Source organism: Rattus norvegicus, unplaced genomic scaffold (assembly GCF_021556685.1).
Source record: "Rattus norvegicus strain SHRSP/BbbUtx unplaced genomic scaffold, alternate assembly SHRSP_T2T unassigned-0000035, whole genome shotgun sequence".
NCBI lineage: Eukaryota > Metazoa > Chordata > Mammalia > Rodentia > Muridae > Rattus > Rattus norvegicus.
Window position 1 is genome coordinate 1,522 of NW_028238788.1, and position 10,979 is coordinate 12,500.

General features: G+C 53.7%; 1 long non-coding RNA gene across 1 annotated transcript in view; it reads left to right on the forward strand.

The window, feature by feature from the left end:
- The first annotated feature begins 5,555 nt into the window (after positions 1-5,555).
- Positions 5,556-10,979, forward strand: part of LOC147997855 (uncharacterized) — an 18,255-nt gene continuing 12,831 nt past the window's right edge. The window contains exon 1 of the long non-coding RNA XR_015647539.1: positions 5,556-5,820. This is a non-coding gene — a long non-coding RNA (uncharacterized LOC147997855). The remainder of the gene's footprint in view (positions 5,821-10,979) is intronic.

The following is a 10,979-nucleotide window of genomic DNA, read 5'->3' on the forward strand; positions in this document are numbered from 1 at the left end:
AAGCTCTTTCCAGATCCTTCCTCCCCATCCACCACCCCGTACTAACCCAGGCCTGCCCTTAGATGTGGTTGATGCATACCCAGGTGAGTCTCCATTGGAGAAAGGACGATATTCCCATCTCCTATGACTGTCAATGGCCGATGACCTAAATGCCAGTGACTTCGGACTTGACTCCATTTTCCCCTCTGAGAACTGGGTTTGGATCTGTTGAATGCAGGCAGGCCCTCGGTTTTGAAACAAACAAACAAACAAACAAACAAACAAACAAACAAACACACCAAAAAATATTTAAAGCAGGCAACAACTGCCTGCACGCCAAGAGACTGTTGACTCCTCTTTGGAGATAGTACGATGTGAAACTTGCTTAATAAAGTAGAGTCCACACAACACAAAGGGAACACTTTAACAAATTATGAAGGAGAGAGGGGGGGGGGTATGTTTATCTACCTCCTCTTGTTTCTCAGACTAGAGATTTCATCTTCCTCTGTCTCTCGAGTGCTGGTGGCTTTGCTGCTGGTTTGGGGGGGGGGGATTGGGATAGGGATAGGAAGAGAAAAGGCTTGAGTGCTGATTTTAAAGCTCTCTCTCTCTCTAAAGCTCTCTCTCTCTAAAGCTCTCTCTCTCTCTCTCCCCCCCTCCTTCTCTCTCTCTTTACACACACACACACACACACACACACACACACACACACACTCACTTCCTAGGATGAAAGAAAAGAAATGAAAAGGAAGGCACCCATGGTGATGCATGACTTTGATCTCACTTTGGTCTCAGCACTGGAGAGGAAGATAGGAAGACCTATCTAGATGCAACGTGAAGAAGGCCTATGTCAGATGAGTTAATGGCTAGGGAACTGTTAGCTGGCTAGTCTGCCATTTTGTTGCAGTTGCTAATATTATAAGGACACTTTCTCATTGGTTGTTTCTGCTGTTGCTGCCAGAATTCATTACATATTCTGTTAGGCTCTTCTGTGTGATAACACACTCAGAAACCGAACACTGTTGAAGTCAGTCTAACTGCTTTCTTTGTTGTCTAGTTACCCGCAATAATCTTGGACCTGAACTGAACACCCAGCAGCACTTCCCGCACCCACCCATGTATAAGCTTTTATAACCTGGACCACCAACACTAGAGCGACAGGGCAGACAGAGACTATTTGGAACCGGACTTCCATTTTGAGTTTTTGTTTGTGTTCTTGTTTTTTTCTCCTGTCCTGTCCTGTCCTGTCCTGTCCTGTCCTGTCCTGTCCTGTCCTATCCTGTCCTCTCTGTCTGTATGTCTGTCTGTCTGTCTGTCTGTCTGTAAATCCACACATATAGTTCTTTCCACATCTTATATCTCAAAACAAATAATGCTTGCTGTGATCCTCATTTCATTCAAGGGTACTACTCTCTAGACCAGAGGAGCCCCCTTACAATTCTCCACAGGTAGTGATGACCGGAGTGTTCAGTGCGACTAAGCAGGAATTATATGGTTGCCGCCATTATGCTTGATCTTACCGAAGGTAGGGTTGCGGGGCATGGTTGCCACGATGGCGACCAGTAGACCGTGATTGAGGAGACGGAACAATAATTAACCTACAATTCTCCCTCTCTGTCAACTGTTTCTCTGTCACTCTCTGTCTCTCTTCCCTCCTTCCCTCCCCCGTCTCTCAGACCTGAATGAGCATTGGAACTAAAGTAAATGTACATGTGAAAAGAAGCCAGGTGTGGTGCTGCATGTCTTTGATTGCATCACTTGAGAGGTGAAGGTGGGTAGAACTCTGTGAGCAGGCTGCAGACCTGATCCAGGTACTGATTTCCAGGGCTTTTGTGCAAAGACCCCTGACTCAACTAAAGAAATGAGGAGGAAAATAAAGAAACAGATACAATTAACTTGGAATAAACCAAACAAACTAAGAAAAAGGAAAGGCAGTAATGGAGTGGCCTGGCTTACAGAGGAGGGGCAGACATTTATCTGCCATTGCCTCCTCTGTTGAACACACAAACACAGGCGCCGAGAGAGCGAGAGAGCGAGAGAGCGAGAGAGCGAGAGAGCGAGAGAGCGAGAGAGCGAGAGAGCGAGAGCGAGAGAGAGAGAGAGAGAGAGAGAGAGAGAGAGATCTGTTAATCTGTTTGTCTCCCTCCCCTAGTTTTTCAGACAGGGTTTCTTTATGAAAAGAAAGAAACTGGTAGCTGTAGGCTGGTAGCTGCTGGCTGTTAAAGGTCTAGGTAAAACAATGTGATGGCCTAAGAGGAAAATAAAGAAACAGATACAATTAACTGTTAAGGCCTAGATGCCGTGTGAATGAGGCCTACATCAGATTGGTTAAGATAACTGTCACCTGGCTAGCCTGCCATTTTAATATTGCAAGGACGCCTTCTCATAGGTTGTTTCTGCTGTCACTGCCAGAGTTCATTACATATTCTGTTAGGTTCTGTATGACACACACTCAGAAACCAAACATTGTAGAATCCAGTGTGTCCTTGAGTGCGTGTCTACAATGCGTGCGTGCGTGCGTGCGTGCGTGCGTGCGTGCGTCTGTGCATGCGTGTGTCCATGGCCATGCTAGAGCCCACCCCAGATTTGTGTTTCAGAGATCTTTACTTATTTATTTTTCCTGCCTTGGCTTGTGTAGGCACTAAGTCACCACACTTCCCGAAAAACAAAATGAAACAAAACAAAACAAAATCCACCAACAAATGGACCAAACCCAAACCCCAAGCCAAACAAACAAATATTCCTGCCTGCCTGTCTGTCTATCAGGGCTACAACAGAGAGAAGTGGAATCTTGAATGAACAAAACTAGAATACCTAAGTCTGCCTGTTTCCCCTCTTCCCACCCTCCCCTGCCCCCCAGCCCATCCCCTAGAGCTGGTCTAGCATGTTCTCTGACCCTGGGGGTGCGGTGAACCGGCCTGCTTTGCTAAACTCTGTAGTGTATAAACTTGGTAACTCTAGAAAGCAGGAGCTGAAAATGTGCAGATAAGGTGGTGGTCGAGCTGTGTGTGTGTTGGTGTGGGAGGGAGACTGCTTCGGTAACTGCTGCTTTTCAATGTCCGGCTGAAACTCTGTGCTTATGATGTATCTTTTGGTTTATTCGATTTTACTTACTGTCTATTGGGTTTGCATTTGATTTTTATTGATTTTATTGATATTTATGTTTAACTATTTTGACCTGGCTAAATGACTGACTGACTGACTGACTGACTGACTGACTAAGTCTACCTGGCATACAGGAGGAATTCAAGGACGAACGATTGTTTAAGTATGACAAAAATAAGTAAGTAAGTAAGTAAGTAAGTAAGTAAGGGGGTTGGGGATTTAGCTCAGTGGTAGAGCGCTTGCCTAGCAAGTGCAAGGCCCTGGGTTCTGTCCCCAGCTCCGAAAAAAAAGAAAGAAAAAAAAGTAAGTAAGTAAGTAAGTAAGTAAGTAAGTAAATAAATAAATAAATAAATAAATAAATAAATACGATCATTTAGAAGTAATATAGGCAGAAGGAGAACATGTGGCTGTGGATGGTCTGAGGCTTCTGGCTGCTTTTGGGTGCCTCTTCACCTTTCTGCACGTGCAAACTGAGTTTAATTAAGTTCTGTTTCCCTAGAGGCTGGGAAAGGGAGAAACAGAAGTGACCTGGAACATCAGGGCTAATGGCCGGCTGCCTCCATCTTGGTGAGGTCAGGTGTCAGCCAAGCTGGCTGCCAACCATCCACAGTTGAATCCAAAGTGCCCAAATGGGACACTATAACAAATCATGTATACAGATTTGTGTATATAGAAAACATTTTTCCTTTCTCTTCTTTTCTTTTCTTGAGAAATTCAGCTGGTCCTGATGTCTTTCCCTCGGTGTGTCCCTCTGTCATCTCTCTCTCTCTGTCTCTTTGTCTTACTGTCTCTGTCTGTCTCTGTCTGTCTCTGTCTCTGTCTCTCTCTCTGTGTGTGTGTGTGTGTGTGTGTGTGTGTGTGTGTGTGTGTGTGTGTTCCTTAATCTCAGCAGCACTACTCATCCAATCGATTTTTCCTCTCCCCTTGTCTCCTTCACATGGCTATTACCCCACCTTAAACAGCACTAGAAGAGCCTGGCAGGCAGATATCTACCCTCTATGCTGTCAGAATTTTTTTTTTTTTTTTTTAAAGTCAAAACCTGGATTCTCAGGAGCCATGTGGTGTGTCCTCCTAGGTTCTGGTGCCCTCTTCTGGCATGCAGACATATAGTCAGCAGAGAGAGCTGTGTGGGTGGCCGAGGCAGGCAGAGTGGACCTCTGTGAGCTTGAGGCTAGATAAGTCTACGGAGCAAGTTCCATGACTGCCTGGGCTATACCAAAAGAAACGTACCTTGAGGCAAAACAAAACAAAGCAGAAAAGGTTCTGCTTTTATTTTACAGACATGTGTTCTCTCTAGTCCTATTGACTATAGAAGTTTGATCATGAAGTCACATTGATTTTTATTACAGAGTTTATTTGTGTGTGAGAGAGAGAGAGAGAGAGAGAGAGAGAGAGTTTTTTCTTTAATCTTCAAACATATTTTTTATTGTTTATTTATTTTATGAGCACACTGTCACTGTCTTCAACACACAAGGAGAGGATTCCATTACAGATGGTTGTGAGCCACCATGTGGTTGCTTGGATTTGAACTAAGGATCTCTGGAAGAGCAGTCAGTGCTCTTCACCGCTGAGCCGTCTCTCCAGCCCTGAAACAATATCTTGAATAAACAATAACAAAAACACTAAAACTAAGTCTGCCAGTTTTCCTCTTTCTTTCTCTCTCTCTCTCTCTCTCTCTCTCTCTCTCTCTCTCTCTCCCTCCCTCCCTCCCTCCCTTCCTTCTTTCTTCCTTTCTTTCTTTTTCTTCAGATAGGATTTCTTAGTGAATGATATTTATGTTGATATAAATTTTTTACGTACTTTTGACTGGCTAACTAACTAGCTAAGTCTGCCTGTCCTAAAGAAGGAGTTCCCCTGCCACAACTAAATACGTGCATAGAAAAAAAATATATAATTATTAACTTGGGATGAAACTAATGTAACAAGCAAGCAAACAAACGCACAAGCAAACAAAGTAGGGATGGTGGTGCTGGGTGCCTGGTATATGGGAGATGGGAGACCTGTGGTCTAGAGCGTCCAGAGCTCTGGCCTCCATACTCTGGACTGCATTCTCTCTAGCAATCTTCCCAAAGTGGCTGTATTTAACCATGTTTTTATTTTTTAAATTGGCTCTCTCTCTCTCTCTCTCTCTCTCTCTCTCTCTCTCTCTCTCTCTCCCTCCCTCCCTCCCTCCCTCCCTCCCTCCCTCCCTCCCCCCACCACACACACAGAGGCACGTGTGAACAAGGGAATGCAAATGCACAAAATAAGTATGTTTTGATCAGAGTGAAAACAAATCACGGGAATTTTAACCATTCCACCATCATTCCACCATTCTTTTAATTTACTCTCTGTGTTTAGTCTTCCAAAGAGGGTGGCAGGTGTGTGGTTTGGTGAGTGCCGGCTGGCGGTGGCAGCGAGGAACAGAGAACAACAACAACCCCCCCTCCCCCCCATCGGGATCGGTGGAGGGTTTTAAAAATGAGTGAGCCATTTAAAAATGGTGTGGAACTGAGGTCGCCGCCACCCTCCCCTCACGACGGAGTTTGGACGCTCCCTTTTCCTAACTGTGCCTGTTCCTTGCTAATTGTTAACCGATTCGAGAGTGCATGTCCTTTCACTTAGAGGTGGCCTGTTTTCACCGCTCCGTCCTACTTTCCTTTTCTGGGTGCCTGAGGGGGTTGGCCCCGAGTCCATCCCGCGTTCACTGTGTTCCGGCGGGACAACCGGGACCGTTTGTGCCATTCGGGAGAAGTGGTGGGTACCTGCCCCGTTGTGCGTGGGTGAGTGTCCCCCTGAGCTAGGGAGGTCACTCCGGAGAGACGGAATGAGTGTGTGTGGCGGCGGCGGCGCGTGACAGTCTGTATTGGTTTGCTTGATCGAGATCGCTGTCGGGCGACACCTAGTGGCGACAAGTTTCCGCAACGCTCCTGTCCCCCGGTTGGTGACAAAGGACGGGGAAGTGCCTGTGGTGAGCCGGCCAGGGTGAGAGGGTGACAGGCAAGCAGGCGGGTGCGCGACGGAGACGCCGTCCTGTCTGGGGACCATCTCTAGCTAGGAGGTTGTACCTGGAGAACTTCAGGGGAGGAGGGTGGCTGTACGACCTATTGGGACACAAGGAGGGGTTGGTGGCAGCTGGATGAGGTCGACCAGAAGGCTTGGGCCCCGTCCCGGATTTTTTTTTTTTTTTCCAATTTTTTTTTTTTTAATTTTTTATTTTATTTTATTTTTTTTTTATTTCTTCCCTCCTCTCCGGTCCCAGCCAGCGGGACCATAGACACTTTTGAGGCCGAGAGGGTGCTGTGTCCCCGGCCTCCGAGCCGAGGTGGCCCGGCTAGGTGGCGCCACGGATTTTTTTTTTTTCTTTTCCAGGAGTCCCTTCGGTCCCTGATAGCGGGAGCCTGGACCTCTGAGGCCGAGAGGGTGCTGTGTCCCCGGCCTCCGAGCCGAGGTGGCCCGGCTAGGGGGCGCCACGGAGTTTTTTTTTTCTTTTCCAGGAGTCCCTTCGGTCCCTGATAGCGGGAGCCTGGACCTCTGAGGCCGAGAGGGTGCTGTGTCCCCGGCCTCCGAGCCGAGGTGGCCCGGCTAGGGGGCGCCACGGAGTTTTTTTTTTTTTTTTTCTTTTCCAGGAGTCCCTTCGGTCCCTGATAGCGGGAGCCTGGACCTCTGAGGCCGAGAGGGTGCTGTGTCCCCGGCCTCCGAGCCGAGGTGGCCCGGCTAGGGGGCGCCACGGAGTTTTTTTTTTTTTCTTTTCCAGGAGTCCCTTCGGTCCCTGATAGCGGGAGCCTGGACCTCTGAGGCCGAGAGGGTGCTGTGTCCCCGGCCTCCGAGCCGAGGTGGCCCGGCTAGGGGGCGCCACGGAGTTTTTTTTTTCTTTTCCAGGAGTCCCTTCGGTCCCTGATAGCGGGAGCCTGGACCTCTGAGGCCGAGAGGGTGCTGTGTCCCCGGCCTCCGAGCCGAGGTGGCCCGGCTAGGGGGCGCCACGGAGTTTTTTTTTTTTTTTTTTTTCTTTTCCAGGAGTCCCTTCGGTCCCTGATAGCGGGAGCCTGGACCTCTGAGGCCGAGGGGGTGCTGTGTCCCCGGCCTCCGAGCCGAGGTGGCCCGGCTAGGGGGCGCCACGGAGTTTTTTTTTTTTTTTCTTTTCCAGGAGTCCCTTCGGTCCCAGCCAGCGGGACCATAGACACTTTTGAGGCCGAGAGGGTGCTGTGTCCCCGGCCTCCGAGCCGAGGTGGCCCGGCTAGGTGGCGCCACGGATTTTTTTTTTTCTTTTCCAGGAGTCCCTTCGGTCCCTGATAGCGGGAGCCTGGACCTCTGAGGCCGAGAGGGTGCTGTGTCCCCGGCCTCCGAGCCGAGGTGTCCCGGCTAGGGGGCGCCTCCGAGACTTTATTTTTTCCAGGATCCTCCCCGGTCCCTGCCAGCGGGAGCATGGACTTCTGAGGCCGAGGGGAAGCTGTGTTCCAGGCTATCTACCATGGCCTCCTCGGTCTGTGAGCACTCAGGGTTCTAAGGTCGACCAGTTGTTCCTTTGCGGTCCGGTTCTCTTTCTACATGGGGACCTCTTGGGGACACGTCACCGAACATGACTTCCAGACGTTCCGTGTGGCCTGTCATGTTTATCCCTGTGTCTTTTACACTTTTCATCTTTGCTATCTGTCCTTATTGTACCTGGAGATATATGCTGACACGCTGTCCTTTTGACTCTTTTTGTCATTAAAGGACGTTGGAAGAGGCTTGCACCAAGGCTGTTTGCTTGTCCAGCCCTAGCTCTTTTCTTCTGCGCATGGGCCTCTTCGATGCTCGAAGCTTAGCGTCCCCCCATGAGTACGCGCTTCCTGCTTTCCCGTGCTTGCTTGCCTGTGCTCTGTGTGGCAGCTTTATGACAACCGTCCCGCGTGTCAGGCGTTCCCGATTTCCCCGTGGTGGTTGTCGTCCGTTACCGGTAGGAGTCGTTGGTGCCGAGTGCGACTGGAAGGGTTTTCCCGTTTGGTGCTAGTGACCCCCTGGCGTGCTCCTCTGCGGCCGACCGGTTTTTTTATTTGTTTTTTTTTTTTTGTTTTTTGTTTTTTTTTTTTTTTTTGTTTTTTGGAAGGAGTTCCCGAACCTCCGCTGCTTGGTGGTGTGTCCCTTTCTTTCCTGCTGTGTGCCTCCCGAGTTGCACCTTTTCTCCTTCGAAGGGGATTTTATTTTTTTATTTTTATTTTTTATTTTTTATTTTTTTTTTTTGAAGGAGTTCCCGAACCTCCGCTGCCCGTTGAGTCCCGTTCTTCCACGCCACGTGCCTCCCGAGTGCAACGCTTCCTTTTTTTTCTCGCCCTCGAGAAGGGTAAATTTTTTTTTTTTGTGTGTGTGGCAGTGTTAGCGACTTCTTCCCGTGCTCTCTCTCGCTCTTCTCGCTCGTATTCCCGTCCAGTGCGTTGTTAGAAAGCTCTCACGCCCGTTGTTCCCGATGCATGGCGTGTCTCGCTCCCGTTGGATCGATGTGGTGCTGCCGCGTTCTCTTCGGGCCGGGGCCTAAGCCGCGCCAGGCGAGGGACGGACATTCATGGCGAATGGTCATTCAGCGCGAATGGCGACCGCTCTTCTCGTTCTGCCAGCGGGCCCCTCGTCTCTCCTCCCCATTCCTTTGCAGGGTGGTGTGTGGAAGTCAGGGGTGCGGCTGTCCGGCACGAGCGCTGACCCGCGCACACTTGTTGCTGTGGTTCGCGGTGTCCCTGTGGACGTGTCGGGGGCGCTTGCCCCCACGCCGTTCACTGCTTCGCGGCCCTCTTCCCCCGTGCCGGGGGAAGGTGGTAGACCCGCTGCGGTGCATACCCTTCCCGAATGGTGTGTGCACGCGCCCTGCTTTGTGTGAGCCTTGCGGTGCTCCTGGAGCGTTCCGGGCTTTGACCACCAAGGTGCCCGCTTCTGAGTTGGCGGTGGCGCTTCCCGCTCCCCGGCGTGCCTCCTGTGCTCCATGGTGCTTGTGCCTTTACGCTTTCCCTTGTCCTAGTTGCCGGCTTTCTGCACGGTGACAGAAAGGGGGGGGGTCGAGGAGTTGAGTGTGCGGTTAAAAGGCTCCTTCCGTTGGGTGAGCGCCCACCCCGTGCCTATGTTTTTGGTGCCTTCACCCGCGGGCCCTGCGCGGTTAGGGTGGTGCTGAGCGATCGCGGCTGGCCCTTTTTAAAGACCGGACTCCCTCAAGTCAAGGCTCCTCCTTTGTGTGCGCCTTGAAGAGGCCTGGCTCTCGGCGGGGACCTGTCGCAGGTCCCCCCGGTCCGCGAATGCTCAAGAAGACCCCGGAGAAAGAGACCTTTGCCGATACCGCAGACCCCCCACCAGCTGGCGCGTGGTCCTTCCCGTTCTGTCCCGCGCCTGTTGCTCGTTTCCCGTTGCGTGCACGGAGCCCTTGGCTGCTCGTCGGTGTTGGGTTCGTCCCGCCCTCAGTGAGGAATTTGCCTTCTCTAGCTATCTTCGGAAAGGGCTTTACGATCTCCGAGGGGCTTCTCCCGGATGGTCCCCTCGGCTGCCCGCCCTGACCTCAGCCTTCTGCGCGCAGCGTTTGCTCTCTCGCCTACCGCGACCCGCGCCTCCCCGCTCCGAGTACGAGGAGGGATCACGCGGGACGGGGCTCTGTCGACCTGCCGCTGTGCGGAGCTTGTGGGGGAGATTGGGTTTCTGGTGGCAGGTGGCGGGGAAGGGCCGTGCACACGCCCGCGTGCGCGGTACCCCCCTCACCGCGAGGGGTCGTCGCGGGACGGGTGGGTTTGGAAGGGCGGCGGTGGGCTCCCGGTCCCACCCGCCTCCGTTTCCCCCGTGCCCTCCGTCGCGTGTGCGTCCCTCCCACGCGCGTCCACGTCCCGGCCACTCTCGCGGCGAGGTCGTGTCGCGTGTGGTGCGTGCCGCGTGCTCTCGGGCGTCTGCGGTTGCCGCCTCGTCCCCCCCTTCCACGGCAGCGTTCCCACGGCCGGTGGAGATCGCGGGAGCCGTCCTACCCCCCCTTCCCCCTCCGCGGGGCTCTCGAGGGTCCGTGAACCGCGGGGTTGGCCTCGCTCTCGGGGGCGGACTTCTTATTTGGGGGAACCGGCGGTCGGCCGCGTCCGGCGCGTCGTCGGACGTTGGGACCCGCTGCCACGCGGGGGTCTTCGTCGGTTGGCGTCGGCGTCTGCCTCGTTTCGCTCTCGCGTCGGCTGGCGTCTCCTCGGGCTCCCGGGGGTTGTCCGTTGGTTTCGGGTCGGCTCGGTGCCGCGGGCGTGGCGGGACTGCTCCGGGTTGGGTGCAGTGTGATTCCCGCCGGCTTGGCTCGCGTGCCCGGTCGCCGCCCGAGCGGCCTCCCGGTCCCTTGTGAGGCGTCTCCCGCGGGGGGTGCCGCTGCGGCCCGCCCTGCCGTCGACGGTCCTCGTTCTGCCGGTTCGCTCCCCCTCCCCGCCCGCCGGCGTTCCTTTCTCTCTCGCTCCTCGTCTGGCCGACCCGCGGCCGTGCTGCCGGGCCCCTCCTCACGGGGGGGCAGCCGGGCGCGCACGGGTCCCGGGGCGGTCGCGGGGTGCCTGGGGGGAAGGGCCGCCCGGCGGGCGGGAGGAAGTTGCGGTTTGAAGGGCGTCCCGGCCGCCGCGGCCGTGGCGGCGCGTCTCGCCTGGTCTCTTGGAGGCGTGTGCGGGGGGAAAGACGCCCCGCGAGGCGTAGAGGAGAAAGAGGCTTTAGTGGCTGTCGCCCACGCCGGTCCGTGGGGCCTGTTGGCTGAGGGTGCGTCTGCGCGGGGGCCCGTCCGGCCCCGCCGTCCTCTGGGAAGGCGTGCGTCGGGGGAAAGCTGCCGGGGTGCCAAGGTGGGCGCCTGGGCGTTGAGTCGAACCCGTGTGCGCGTCCCGGTGTGGCGGTGGGGGCTCCGGTCGGTGTCTCTCCCTCTCGCTGCCCCGAGGCCCGGCCTCCCTTCCGACGCGGGC